The 15438-nt window shown below is 48.0% G+C and overlaps 1 long non-coding RNA gene across 1 annotated transcript in view; it reads right to left on the bottom strand.

The window, feature by feature from the left end:
- The window catches only part of LOC114806347, a 120870-nt gene that overhangs the window by 8447 nt on the left and 96985 nt on the right, over positions 1–15438 (bottom strand). The window contains exons 2-3 of the long non-coding RNA XR_003754374.2: positions 2886–3137; positions 589–639 (exon numbers count right to left, since the gene is read on the bottom strand). This is a non-coding gene — a long non-coding RNA (uncharacterized LOC114806347). The remainder of the gene's footprint in view (positions 1–588; positions 640–2885; positions 3138–15438) is intronic.

Raw genomic sequence — 15438 nt, 5'->3', positions numbered from 1 at the left:
AACAGACATCCATCTGCCTTGGACAATTTAGCAATCCTGTTACCCGGAGGCTGGCCCCAGTGGCCCAGTGCCTACTCCGAGGTCCTCTAGAAATCTGCGCCCCAAGAAAGCCCCGCTCCACTTCTGAGTGACCACTCTGGTGATCGTCGTGAGCCTGCACCCACCCTCACCACTAGCAGGTTCCTCACGGAGGAGGATGAATCTTCCCTGGAAGCAGCCGAGCTGGTTAGAGCAATCCGTCCTGGCCCCTCTGTAATCACCGCCTTTACCAAGCACACACCCCTCCACTTCAAAAGCTCCTCGGGGCTGCCCGGAACACCAGAACACGCCCAGTGCTTCCTTGGAATCGGCCTTCAAGTGGGTGGGAACCTGGGCTAGGAAAAAGGATGGGTGACCGCTGGGTTTTCACTGGGCCCTCCACAGTGGAGCGGGGTCTTGCGGGAAGGGGGTCCCCTCTGGGAGGCAGCTCAGACCAGTGTGGGATTGAGAACAGACTCCCCAGAAGCTGCCTCTGTGCCCCTCCTTCTTACTGCTCTCCAGACAGCTTTTCTGGTTTCCCAGTTCCCACCACCTCACGCCTCCCCTTACCTTCCATGGCTTCTCTTTCTCCCTCAGGATCCTGCAGCCCTTGGCACAGCCCTTTTAATCAGAGCAAAATGGCTCTATTTAGCCAAGCCTCATTTATTAACATAATGACTTTAATTCATTCTAATTATTAAACAGTAATCATTTAGTTATATACTTCCTTTTGCTTGTGCACGGACTTTATATTAGTCATTACAAAACTAAACCTGCAGCAAACTGTATTATTACTCCCAAGGCTTTCAAGCGACAGATCCAATAAAAATCAAAGGGAGGGAAAACGCTTTGAACCATTCAGGATAATGATTGGAGCCGCCCAGGCCCCGCGAGGATCTCCTGGCAGGACCCAGCAGTTAGTTTAGGGTGGAGAGATGTTGTCCCTGAAAGGACGTTTTCTCAGAAGGCCCATGGACCTAGGGTGGAAAATTTAGGGGAGAGAAAATTCTTGAGAAAAAAAATCTAAAAAGAGTAAACCTTTTCTAGGAATAAATGCAGGAGGTGGCACACGCTTTTTCCATGGTGGATTGTGCCTCTAAACTAAGTGACTTGCCCAAGGTCACACAGCTGAGAAGTGGTGGAGCTGGGATCAGAACCCAGATCCTCTGATTCTGATGCCTGGGCTCGTTCCACTAGGCCATCCCGCTTCTCATATTTGGGTTGAGGACTAGCGATACTCACCCTAGCCCCACAGCACTTATGTAAATATCCTATTACTCTACTATTTCCCATCGCTGTAATTTATTTGAGTGTCTCTCTCTCTCTCCCCCTGAAGACTGTAAGCTCCTTGTGGGCAAGGAACATGTGTACCAATTCTTTTATATTAAACTATATCAAACTTTCCCAAGTGATTAATACAGTGCTCCGCACACAGAAAGTGCTCAAGAAATACAACCGATTGATGGTGACTGGAATGAACTTCCATTCATTGAGAAGGCCACAGTGAGGGTCAGTTGACACTGGGCAAGACCCCTTGAGCCCAGATGAGGTCATCTCCATCTCCCTGGGCTAGTCCCAAGATCTGGAGGCTCATTTTAGTCCCCTCAGAGCTAAACCTTGAAAACCTGAAAAGGAGAGGGATACATCTTCCTTTCTCATTCCCACACCCTAGAGTCACATTGCTTTTCTTGGGCCTGATTTTCATCCCGCTGGCTGGGAGGAAAGATTATGGCCTCATTTATTTATTTATTATTTATATTAATGTCCATCTCCCCCATTAGACCGTAAGCTCACTGTGGGCAAGAGATGCGTCTGTTACACTGTTATATTATACTCTCCCAAATGCCTAGTACAATGCTCCGCACACAGTAAGCACTCAACAGTAAGCACTCGACTGACTTCACCCATCTAGTTTTCTACAGAAACTTCTCCTCTGTCATTAATTCAAGTTCTCTGGATTGGAGGAAATAAAATTTGATGCCAGCAGCGGGTGTAGCTTTTAGAAATCAACTAGTGATATTTATTGAATGCTTACTGGGTGGAGGGAACTGTACTGAGTGAACTTTTTTTAAAAAAAATGGTATTTGTTAGCATTTACTATGTAACAGGCTCTGCACTAAACGCCGTGGTAGGTGCAAGCTAATCAGGTTGGACACAGTCCACGTCCCACATGGAGTTCACAGTCTCAATTCTCATTTTACAGATGAAGTATCTGAGGCACAGGGAAGTTAAATAACTTAGTGTAAGCTCATTATGGGCAGGGAACGTGTCTGCTAATTCTCTTGTATCGTCCTCTCCCAAGCACTTAGAACAGATTGCTGCACATAGTAAGTGCACAGTAAGTGTAATAAGTATGATTGATTGATTGATTGACTGGTCCTAGACTACAGAGCAGACAAGTGGCGGAGCTAGGATGAGGAGCCAGGTCTTCTGACCCTCAGACCTGTGCTCTATCCACCAGACCATAGGTTCTTGGAAGAGTACAAAACTGAGCCCACTGTGGGAAGGAATTGTCTCTGTTGCTGAATTGTACTTCCCAAGTGCTTAGTACAGTACAGTAAGTGCTCAATAAATGCAATTGACTGAGCAAATGAAAACAATAGAGTTGGCAGACACATTCCCTGCCTACGAGAAGCTCACGGTCTAGACTCCTTCTCTCCCCAGAATCCCAGGCTGAGAATGACTGTATGTCAGGTGCCACTTGACTTCCTAACTAGCCAGGCAGGAACCCCCATGGCTTTCCGAAGTTGCCGAGGGCAATGAAAGTCAGTAAAGTTGCCACTCGGATGCGCACCTCACTCCCCTGAGCCTTTTAATTCACCCATTTCAACTGTTCCGTATATAGCGTAACCACAAGGATGATTCACCTGTTTGGTGGAACACTTTGTTTATATCCCTCCACGCGGTGATTACTTGATTCCTCATGATATCATCTGTTTGTGCACCCTGAAGTCATCACCAGGCCCCTTGAAATCCTTCTTATCCTCTTCCCCGGGCTCATTATCCTGGGTCTGAGCTGCTTGCTTCTTCTCCTGCTGCAAGGAGACAGCGGAGCTGCCGGTGCTTCTCTCTTCAGAAGACTCAGCAGTGTTGATCCAGTCTTTTTGTCCCTGGAAAAACTTGGGTAGAAGGTAGAGGAGTGGCTTTGGGTGCAATCTGGACCCAGTTCATAATAGTTCCTTCCTAGGCCCTCCCGAATGCCGGGCAAAGAGAGGCACGTGCTGTCACCTGTGTTACGCCGGGCACGTGGTGTAACGTGATGTTTTGCAGAATTATGCCCGAGTTTGGCCAATTCTAGAGAGTTTCTTCCCCAGTCCTCCAGCCCCCTCACTTTCTCCGGGGTCTTCCTTTCCCTCTCCTGGGTGTGTATGAACTCTGTCACCCTATCTAAACTGCAGAACTCGGCAGGAGGAGCCGTCATGCCGAGAGACTCAGCGTTAACGATAATCATGGTATTTATCAAATGCTTACTATGGGCCAAATACTGTGCTAAGCTCTAGGGTAGATACAAGATAATCAGATCAGACACAATCTCTGTCCCACATGGGGCACTCAATTTAAGAGAGAAGGAGAACAGGTATTTTTTTTTCCCATTTGCAGATGCAGAAACTGAGGCACAAAAGAGTTAAGTGACTTGCCTAAGATCCCATAGCAGACAAGTAGCAGATTTGAGACTAGAACCTGGGCTTTCTGACTCCCATGCCCCTTCCACCAGAAAGGACACAGAAACAATCGATTAATCAATCAGTGGTGTTTATTGAGCACTCACTCTGTGCAGAGCACAGTATTAAAAGCTTGGTGGAATATAATATGAGTTGGTAGATATGTTCTCTGCCCACAGTGAGTTTAGAAGCATCCAGTAGTAAATTGGAACCAAACATGGAACCAAACCAAAATTGGAACCAGACTGTCTGTTTGGACAAGTGAACTAGCAAGCACCCTACTCCATCCGTCTCTTTTCCTTCCTCCTGCTCCATCCTGTCGTCCCCTCCCCAATTCAGCCCCTTCATCACACTTAGCAATAGTGCTAGGAATCTGGGTCTCCCAGCCCAGTCAGGCTCCGTAGCCCATTTTCAGTCCAATTCCCCACAGGGCTCCCAAAGAAACCAGAGAATAATAATAATAATAATAATAATGTTAGTATTTGTTAAGCGCTTACTATGTGCCGAGCACTGTTCTAAGCGCTGGGGTAGACACAGGGGAATCAGGATGTCCCACGTGAAGCTCACAGTCTTAATCCCCATTTTACAGATGAGGTAACTGAGGCCCAGAGAAGTGAAGTGACTTGCCCACAGTCACACAGCTGACAAGTAGCAGCGTGACATAGTGGATAGAGTACGGGGAGAGGAGTCAGAAAGTCATGAGCCCTAATCCCTGCTCCGTCATTTGCCTGCTGTGTGTCGACGGGCAAGTCACTTCACTTCTCTGTGCCCCAGTTACCTCATCTGTAAAATGGGGATTAACACTGTGAGTCCTGCGTGGTACAGGGATGATGTCCAACCCCATTTGCTTGTATCCACCCCAGCTTTCAGTACAGTGCCTGGCGCATAGGAAGCGCTCAACAAATACCCCAGTTATTATTTTTAAACCAGCGCAGGCTTGCTGAGGTGCCAGTACCCAGCCTCCTTCAGGAGACCCAACTCTGCTATCTGGGAAAAATAGTTTCAGCAGCTGGCTGGGGGAGGGGGTGGGCATTCATTCTGCTTGACACTGGTCTGCCCAGGTGTCAGTCGGTCAGTTCTCTGCCCAGTCCTGTTGGCAGGACTGGGGGTTGGCAAAAGTGTGCGCAATGCTCTTGAAGGCTATCAGTGACTACGCTACCGGGAGCTGTAGCAATCAATCTCAGCTTGTGGGACCTGCCTGAGTCAGGCTTTGGAAAACAAAATGAACAAAAATCCCAAGTGGCTCTGGATGAACTTGAATAGGCCGAATTGCGGGGCTGGGAGTCCAAACTGTAAACTCACTGTGGGCAGGGAATGTGTCAACCACCTCTGCTGCTTTGTACTCTCCCAGGTGCTCAATACAAAGCTCCGCACACGTAAAGATGGAAAAAACATCACCAGTTGAGGATTAATGGGCCTCCTTAAAGGGCTGGGCAACAAGGCAGCCACCACTATCCGCACTCTGCTTGAAGGTGGTTCAACCAACTCCCCTAGACTGCCGGAAGATGGTATAACCAATTCCCTGACACTAACCAACTCCCTCACACTGTCAGTAGATGCTTCCGCCTATTCCCCCACACCCTGGTCTGACTTGGTGCTAAAGCCTTTAAAGTCCCTCTGTCAGGGAGTCTAGAGACGGACAAAGGTAACGAAGCCTACGCCAGTCAGATTTCGTGCCTGTTAGAAGCCCTTGACAAAGTTTGTTTGTTTGCAAATTGGGGAAGGAGATTGAAATTTACAGCTAAAATCAAGTTTGGGGATTATAATCGTGTTTTCATTACTCACTCCGTGCCTGAACCCATGACCTCAGATATTTGAGAGTTGGGTGAAGCTTAGGTCCCTAAATATCCACTTTTCCTTGCCACGCATTCAGTTTGCAAACAGCCAATCTCTTCAAGGTTTTCCTCCAATTAGCCTCACCTTGACAGTTTAGATGTTTCTTAAATGAGAAGCATTTAATGGGATTAATCTCCCTATTAAACCCATTAAGGCCTGCGATGAACTGCACAGATCCAGCCGGGGCCACTGATCATGCCCACGGGGTCAGAGGCTGAGTCAGAGTTAATCATGGAGAAGGCTTTCATGGGGAAGGTTCTGGGTGTGGAGAGGGGCTGGGAAATTTTAATGCATTTTTAATTAAATCTGCCCTAATAGGTTTCTGCCCCAGCTATCGCGTCACTACAGATCTATTAATTGCATTTGTTCAGTTAATTACTCATTTATTGTTGCAAAGGGCTGAACTTTGATGACTTGGAAAGTGAATTGTTTCTAGGGTCACCGGAGATTTACGGTGGCAAAATCTGGATTGAGGAGAGAAAAAGTTCACTTCTGCTTAATCGACGGTCCTGACTCCATGCAGACTTCCCCAAGGGGGCAGGAGAAGGGGAAGGGAGAGGGCTGGGCTAAGGGGATCGGGGGCAAGAGCAGGTAAACACCCCAGTTTGTAAGGATGCTTTCTTGCTGCAATGTCTGAGGGTTGCCCTTGCTGGGAAAATCAAATTCTCAACCTTTCCAACCTCCTGGGGACTCAGATCTTAGCAATCACCAGCAAAGATTCTAGCCGTCCTGGAAAATGTACAATCTTTAGACTTGCAAGGGTGGGGAGTGGAACCTTCCATTCTACTTGCCTGGAGCAGAAGATGCAGCAGCAAGAAGGAAGGAGAAGGAAAAGGAGAGAAGAAAGGGGAGGGTAAAGGGAAAAGGAAGAGGAAGAGGAGAATTCCATTAACCAAGGCTTTCTCTTCCTATCAGGCAGCTCTCCTGGACCACCCCTGCCACAGCCATTCCAGATGGGATTGGGCCATGGGGCGTGAAGTTTAGGGTTCATCTCTCCTGCGTGTCCAAGTACAAAACCGTAAAGACAAATATCCAGAGGCAGGTTCAGAGACAGGGAGTCTAGACCTTTAATTAACAGCAGAGGATTAACTGGAGTACTTGAGCAAATAGATACATGTGCATTTGTTATTAAAAAATGTCAATTAAGGATGCAAAGAAAGTCACCTCCAGAAAACAAGCTTCAGCACATATCCATAGGAGAGCGAATGATACACTTAGGTTGTCACAGGGGAAGCCAACATTCTTTAAGCAAACAGAAATCAAGCCTATTTGGTAACTTGCTTACTTATGGGGTCACAGCCGAGGTTAAACAGAAATTCGTTTAAAAACCCCTAAGACTACAATATGACATGCTCCCCGCCACGTGACTGAGGCGGAAAGTCAATCTTCTGTGGCTGAGGCTGAGTTGAAATGGGATGATCTGGAACTATAACTCAAATGCTTCCCGTGGCTTCTGGCACCTTGGCAGTCTGGAGTTGGTTTTGGCCAATGTTGAGTTTCACAGACAGACACCAACTTGTCTTACAAAGCTGTAGCTCGGTCAGGCCGAACAATAGAGAGGTGTGAATTTAAGGGTCTGACTGTCCAGATTCTGGGTTGGTAGAGGACAACCAAGCGGAGTGGATAAGCAAACTGGTGCCCAAAGTTTCCCTTTCTTCCCCCGGTAATTTATTTTGTTCAATTATCAATAAATTGCACTGATTCACTGAATTCTGTCTCACCTTCAAGACTGTGAGCTTCTCGTCGGCAGGGACCGAGTCTTCCTGCTCTACAGTATTTGTCTCTCCCAAGCGCTTAGTAGAGTGCTTGGTACATGGTAAATGCTCAATAAATATCATCGAATGATTGAACAGTGCCCACTCACTGGCCGCCGGGAGGCTGGGTCCCCATGGGCAAAGGGAAGTGCTCAGCTGAGCAATTATGGGGGAATTTGATCAAAATCTGGTTAATGCAGGGGTAGAATGCCCTCGTCCATGAATTATAGAGATTTGTGAACTCTAATTCCCTCATTTATGTTACTTTGACAATAACATGGTATCGAGAAGCAGCGTGGCTCAGTGGCAAGAGCCCGGGCTTGGGAGTCAGAGGTCGTGGGTTCTAATCCCGGCTCCAGCGCTTGCCAGCTGGGTGACTTTGGGCAAGTCACTTAACTTCTCTGTGCTTCAGTGACCTCATCTGTAAAATGGGGATTAAAACTGTGAGCCCCACGTGGGACAAGCTGATCCCCCAGCGCTTAGAACAGTGCTTTGCACATAGTAAGCGCTTAAGAAATATCACAATTTCATCTGTAAACAGTTTACTATGTACTGTGTACTATGTACCAAGCACGGTGTTAAGTGCTGACGTAGATACAGTACAATCAGATCAGACCCAATCTTGGTCCCAGATGGAGCTCACAGTCTAAGGGGTAGGGAGAACGGGTATTTAATTCATTTTACAGATGAGGAAAACAAGGCACTTTGACTGTGAAGTACCAATGATAAAAGTCACAGTAATAGTTTTTATTAAGTCCCAAATGAGGGGAAGATGGTGTAGTGGATAGAGCTCTCGCCTGGGAGTCAGAAGATCATGGGTTCTAATCCTGGATCCACTACTTTCTGTTGTGTGACCTGGGGCAAGTCATTTAACCTCTCTATGCCTCAGTGACCTCATCTGTAAAAAAATGGGGATCAAGTGTATGAGCCCAGTGTGGGACAGGGACTGCGTCCAACCTGATTACCCCAGTACTTAGAACAGTGCTTGGCACAAAATAAGCACTTTACAAGTACCATTATCATCACTGTACGAGGCACTTCTGAAAGTACAACAGAACCCCAAGACACATTCCTTGCCCACAAAGAACTTACTCTCCAATGGGGGAGACTGACATAAAAGTATTTACAAGGAGTGGAATCAGAAGAGATACACTGATTGTTCAGTAAAATATACTTGTGTACACAAATGCCGAGAAGGTGCTATGTAATATGTTATATATTCAAATGAGATGACGACTGAAAACTGATTTCATGTTCAGGGCATTTTACTCACTGTCCACATGTCTGTTTCACCTCTCTCCAGTCCATCATCACAAACAGCAGGTTCTTCCCGGCAGGCCCTGGGGTCATGTGGTTAACTGGGGCCCAGAGGAGCTGGGCGAGAGGCATCGTGAGATTTGAGGGGTAGAAGCGCGTGAGTTTGTCAATATTTCAGCAGGCAACCACAGGGGACTACCAGGGGTGTGGCATGAAATCCTAACAGGCCTTAGTGAGCATTTAGCTGAGGAGACGGAAGGGGACTTTGAGGTGAATGGAACTTTTTTTTCCAGTCCTAACCTCATCCCCGTGAAAAGAGATGATCTTTCTCGGGTAGTTTTGCCTCGGTGATGGGTCCGGCTGGGCGGATATTGGCAGGGCGAGGGATGGCCGGGTGGAGCTTGGGGAGTGTGGGGAACAAAGAGGCAGCAAGCAGGAGGCAAGCAAGCTGTCCCCAGGAGGACCCTCCCCTTTGTGTAGTGAGTGGAGAAGCACCAGGCAGAGCTGCACAGTTAACTCCCACAAAGGTGATCACCCACTCGACATGCATGCACGTGTGCACAAACACACCCACACACCTCCTCCCCACCCTCCCCCCTATCGTGGCCCAGGAGAAAAGCCGTGGCTACTAAAATCCTGGAAGATTTGACACCCCAGCTCCCTCAACAAGTCCCTCCATGGATCGCTGGTTGTGAATTCCCTGGAAGAGCTGCATGCCTCTTGGTTTTATTTTTAAATTTATCATATTTGTTAAGCACTTACTATGTACCAGGCACTGTACTAAGCTTTGGGGTAGATACAAGTTAATCGGGTTGGACCCAGTCCCTGTCCCACATAGGGCTCACAGACTTAATCCCCATTTTACAGACAAGGTAACTGAGGCACAGAGAAGTGAAGTCACTTACCCAGGGTTACACAGCAGACAAGCGGCAGAGCCGGCATTAAAACCCAGGTCCTTCTGACTCCCAGTCCCATGCTCTGTCCACTAGGTCACGTTGCTTCTCCGCCTGTAAGGAGAGGCCACAAGAGGGAAAGCCTGTCCACTAGGACTCCACCTCATCTCTTCCTGTTTCTCTGGAGAGGGTATCACCGCTGCTGGCGAGCGGAGACTGTTCTAAGCAATGGGCTGAGCTGCAGCTGAGCAATCTGTCCACTCTCCCACTCTTTCGGGGGTGGTCACATACCTCCGGACCACGCTAGTGACCCTGGGATGAGAAGCCGGCACGCCGCAATTCGCCAGACCCTATCTGCAGGGATCCGCGACATGGTTGAGGTTCGGTTGGGAAATGTGGGTTGGAGGTGCTGATTCCATGGGGGGTTCTGGGGTGGTTTTAGGTGCTAATTCCATAGGGATGGGTGGGAAGGTTAAAGGTTAAAGGTGCTGATTCCATAGGGGTGGAGGCGTGATCGTAGAGAAGGAAGAGGTGAAAGCCTAGGGCCTGTCAGTCCCAACAATCTCCACCGTGACTACGTTCACTGTCCGTCAGCATTTTTTGCAAGTGTATGTGTCTGAATAAGAGGGCCTGAGTATGAGCTTGTGACTGTGTGTGTGTGTGTGCGTGCACGTGCCCCTCTGGGGCAGGTGTATATGCCTATGTGCATCAGCTCATTTGCAGCCAATTTTGTGCCCCAGAGCCACGCATGTAGGTCTGTGACAACTCCTGTTTCATGTACGATTCGAAAGCCCTCTGGTCCTACCTCTTGCTTAAATCTCTTAGCCCTTTGACGATACTTCATAGTGACTCTAGTCATCAGGGAAAAACGAAATGACCTGCTGGCCCTGGGAACGATAACAAGCAGGATTAGTCACGCTGCCTTCCTTATCTGGCCCTGGCTTTCCTGTAGGTGACAGTGGAAGAGAGGAAGCAGCGGTGCCCTCGGTAATTCAGTCTGGAGAAGACCCGAGTCCTTCTCTCAAATTCTGACTCCCAGTAGGATGGCTTGGCCTTTTCCCTTCTGGCACTGAAAGTCTCTGAAATAAAACTTTCTATCTCCCTTCTGGCATCGAAAGGCTCCGAAATAAGACTTTCTATCTCCAGGGAAGAGGACGTCTACTCCGTCCCCACACGGAGGGAAGCTGGATGCTAGTCAAAAGCTCCTCCCCTTCTGCTGGCGTGGCATTCTTCATTCCAGGGAGGATTTCCTTGCCTGGAGCAGGCTGGAAACAGGGAGTTAGCCACTGCCCATCCGACTCTCCTCGCCCTACACAATCCCAGTTGCCACTGGAGCAGAAGATGGGCCTTCAGGAGCCGTGAAGATGCTAAAGCAGTAACTTCGAACTGTTCTGTGGGCCAAAAGACTTGGCCTCTGAGGTTCCTTCTGTCCCCAGAGTGGCTTTTCCATCATCATCATCACACTGCACTTGAAAGACATACAGAAGTGTATGATGTGGCCCCCGCCATGGGCACATCCTTTCTAGTGACCTATCTCCTGAAATCCTGAACCCAGGGTAAGGTTCTTTAAGTCAGAACTCCTGGTCTACCATTGACCTCATGTGCCCTTGGAAGAGACGCTGTCTCCTCCCAAGATCTCCACTCTCTCTGTGATAGAAAAAAATTGTTTATTTTACTATCTCCCCTTACTGGACTGTAGAAGCCACTGTAGGAGGCTAAATGGGGACCGACAGAATTTCCTAGTTTGGAAAGATGAAGCCAGAGAGGAGACAGGATTGATGTCTGCAAAATCGTAAGGAGAACGTGGAATTGGTATTCATCAAATCCCTCATCAACGCTGCAGGAGGGTTTCCACTGACAACCGAGGGTGGCTTGCTCAAAACAAATAAAAGGAAACTTTTTTTCCCCACATTAGGTTGAAAATATGTGGAGTCTATGTCTATAGGAAGTTGGGCACTTGAAAATAGCAGGTTCAAGAGAGGTTGGATAGATTTGGGAAGAAGTCCAGTAATGGGTTACTGGAGGAAAAGTTAGGGATGGAAAGGGGAAGTTTGGATGGTTAGGTGCCCCTTCCCTACCCGTGAAAATGCAAGTCCAGAAGGGCAACCATAACTCGGTTCTTTCAGGAATTCGGGTGCCACTGGTCTCAACCAGAATCTTAGGTTAAAAGGACTTTGGTCTGTTTCAGAAGAGGTAGTGCCTGGTTATGATTTCTTGTTTGTGAAGCATCCAGGGATAAAGGCACTCTGCTAAAGGTCACATGAACTCACCTGTCAACCTCCACACCACTAGTCGTAGTACTAATAATAATAACAACAACAATAATAATGATAATGGTACTTAAGCACTTATTATATCTAAGCACTAGAGTCAACACTCAATTTATTTTTATTCCATTTATTTTTATGGTATTCATTTAGCGCTTATTCTGTGCCAGGCACTGTACTAAGTGCTGGGGGGATTTGTTTAGTGCTTACTATGTGCCAAGTACTGTACTAAACACTGGGATAGAAGATAATCAGGTCCCACAAGGGGCTCAAAGTCTAAGTAGGATGGAGAACAGGTATTGGGTTCCCATTGTGCAGATGAGGGAACTGAGACGCGGAGAAGTTAAGTGATTTGCCCAAGGTCACACAGCTGATTCGTGGAGGACCTGTGCTCTATCCACTAGGCCACGCTGCTTCTCACTACAATCAGATGGAACACAGTCCCTGTCACACATGAAGCTCACAGGGGAGGGAGAATATGTATTGAATCTTCATTTTGCAGTTGAGGAATATCTGTTTTTAAGTATGAGGGTCAGGGTCAGATCAAACACAGTCTCTGTCCCTCACAGGATAGTCTAAAAGAGATGTATTTACCGAGCTTCAGTTGGGTGCAAAGCATTGTTCTCAGCACGTAGGAAAGTATAAAGGAGAGTAATGAAGTTCCCTGCCCAGAAGGATATTTCACCCTACCAGAAGAAGCCAGAGATAGTATTCCCTACAAATAGAATAATCAGAATAAATCCTTGGATATGCAGGTGAAATTAACACATATACACACATGCAAGGGATCAAGACTATAAGCTCCTTAAGGGCAGGGATTGTGTCTATTTACTCCGCGTTGTACTCTCCCAAGTGCTCAGTACAGCGTTCTGTGCACAGTAAGCACTCGATAAATGATTGGCTGATTAAAGATGACCAGCGATTGAGCCAAATCTGGTGGATCTGAGAACTCGTGGGCTTTCTAAATCTCCATGGGCAGTCAGAGGAGATTGCAGTTTCCTTCTCCTGCTGAACCGGAAGTGGAGCTGAGTGGAAGAGGGCCTCTGATCGCAACCCAGAAGTGGGCTCCTCAAACAGGGCTGCCTCTCGGCTAGAAATTCACAACCGGGATCGGGCCGGATCCTTCATTCCAAAGGAAGAGCCAGAGGAAACCACCCCCACCCGGAAAAATGCAAGCCAACTCCTGTTAATCCAGGCCCTCTAACCGCCAGCCCCCAAGTCCAACAATCACCCCAACTCCCGCCCCACTTGGGACTCGGGGGTTTTCTTGAGGAGGCTTGAGAATGCCCAGTGACTCAGAAAAAAAAACCACCGGAAGGCTAGGATCTGGGAAGGGGTGGTTTGCCAGAGTTTCTTCCTCCCTGCAGCTCTAGCTGAGAGCGTTTGTGCAGCCGGCTGGCTCCAGGGAGGTCTGTAGCAGGCAAGGACAGCCTCCTTCATCCTAGAGGCGCCAGTGTGCCCTCATTATTTCATCAAAGTTCATTACGCCGGGGAGGGCACCACTAATAAACATGATTACAAGTGTCTCCAATGAGTACTTAAAGACATAATGCTGGGTTTACCTTTGGCCACATCCCTGTTTGTGGTCATATAATGCAGTGAGATTTGCACCTCTGATATATACTAGCCTGAAAGTTAATTGAAGTGGAAAACGCCAGAAGAAACTCCATTCAATTTGTCTCGGGGCAGACTGTTGCTTCTAAGAGGCCTAATTTGCCTTTTGAAAAACACCTGATTCATTACGGGTGGGAAAGGAGGGTCTGAGGCAGGGGAACCAAGAGCCCCAGTGGGCTGCGACCACAGGGAGAAACCCCCTCCGTCTTGTAGTGATATTAGTAGCAGCAGAGTTGTAGTAGCAATATTTGTTGAGTACACACTTCAACAATGGTATTTATGGAGCCCTCATCATGTACAGAGCACTGTACTTAATGCGGCGCATTAAACTAGGCGCTCCGGAAGTGCGGATTAATAAAGTGACCCATTCCCTGCCCACAAGGAGCTTACACTGTAATGGGGGATGTGGATTGGGCATTTAGGCTCTGGCCTCATTATCAGAACCGGAGGGCCATCTCTGCTTGGGCCTCACCAAAGCAGCAGGTACAAAGCCCATCTGAAATAGCTACTGGTGCCCCTAGACTAAAGGTGGAATGGACCAGTCCGGTTCTGGCCACAAAGCAAAGCTCAGTTCTTCCGAGTGAGAGATTTGAGTCTTAAATCTGGGCCTAGACCTGACTTTCTGGGGCCTGACGATGAGTTGTACCTCAGTTTTCTCATCTGCTTAATGGGGATAATAGTTCAGGCTTACCTCATAAGGGTGCTGAGAGGCTTAATTAGGTAAGCAGTTTGGAAGCCCTAAATTTGCTGAGCAGTACTAGGGAACGATAACAAACTTTAATTCCACATATATAAAATGGCTCCCTTAGTCTGACTCTATGCAAGTGGCCACATTTCAAGGCTTTGCCAACTTGGGCACCTGGCGGGAGGGCAAGAGGGCAGACAGAGAGTGGCAGGAAAAGGAGGATAAAAGGACAGGAGAGAAACAAACTGAAGAACCTTTGAGACACTAATGATGAAAGGGCCATTCACCCTCTGACCTCTGAAAGAAACTCCCCTGATCCAACACCCTGGAAAGTTGTCCCAAGCCCAGGAGGTGAAGCAGTGAGACTGGGTAATGCCCCAAGAGCCGGCTGTCTCCCGAGCTGCTGAGCTGAAGCGAGTTTAGAGCCTCTCCCCAGGTCCTTCGAAAGAGCACAGTGGGAAAGAGGCATCAAAGGCCTCCACCGTGGCCCAGGGAAACACGGACTGAATGGTGTTGGATCCGGTCAGAGTTTCATACCTCTCATTGGGCCTGTCCTTGCTAGATCCTGGATCCATCAAACCCCTTCCAGATGGCTTTGAGGAACTATTTCAAACCAAATGAGAATCTGAGGGGATGGATAACGGACAGATGATCAGTCCCCTTCCACGTCCACATAGCCGAAGATCAGTCCCCAGCCTCACTTCCCTGCATCGTGACTTTTCCCACTACGTGGTCTTTTGGGGCTGCCAAGGAGACCCGCGTTTTAATCCCATCTTCTCCACTTGCCCGCTGGGTGACCTTGGGCAAGTCACTTCACTTCTCTATTCCTCATCTGTAGTATGGGGATTGAATACCTAATCTCCTTCCTCCTTAGACCTGGACTATTCCGGAACTAATTATCTCCTATTTACCCCAGCGCTTGGTTTGGTGCTTGGCAGGTAACAAGCACTTAACAAACACCACACTTATTATTATTATCACATAATAATAATACAACAATAATAATAACAATAACAGTAATAATTTATCTAGCTGACTGCTTAGGACTCGGGCATTCTCAACTCTACAGTTCTCAGGAATCTTCCTGAGGCAGGGGCAGGTGCCTGGCCCTTTAGGTGCATGGAAGAAAGTGACCCCAGGCAGCCCGGAGGCCAAGGGACAGTCAACGCTCCCCACTGTTGCCCACACACTGGGGCCTAGAGGTGCCCCAAAAGAGTGAGGAGTGGAAAAGTGGCACCACGGAACATCCCAAGGGCAAAGGCTGTCTCGTGGGCAAAGCCTTCCTGCGGGAATGTCATCCTACGAGCATCCTACCATAGTTTTTTGGGGGGGGGTATTTGTTCAGCATTTACTACGCGGAATAGACTGTACTAAGTGCTGGGGTAGACACAAGTTAATCTATTTGGACACAGTCCCTGTCTCACATGGAGCTCAGTCTTAATCTCCATTTTA

The sequence above is a fragment of the Ornithorhynchus anatinus genome, chromosome X1 (genome assembly GCF_004115215.2).
Source record: "Ornithorhynchus anatinus isolate Pmale09 chromosome X1, mOrnAna1.pri.v4, whole genome shotgun sequence".
Lineage (NCBI taxonomy): Eukaryota > Metazoa > Chordata > Mammalia > Monotremata > Ornithorhynchidae > Ornithorhynchus > Ornithorhynchus anatinus.
This window is presented reverse-complemented; position numbering and strand designations above follow the sequence as displayed.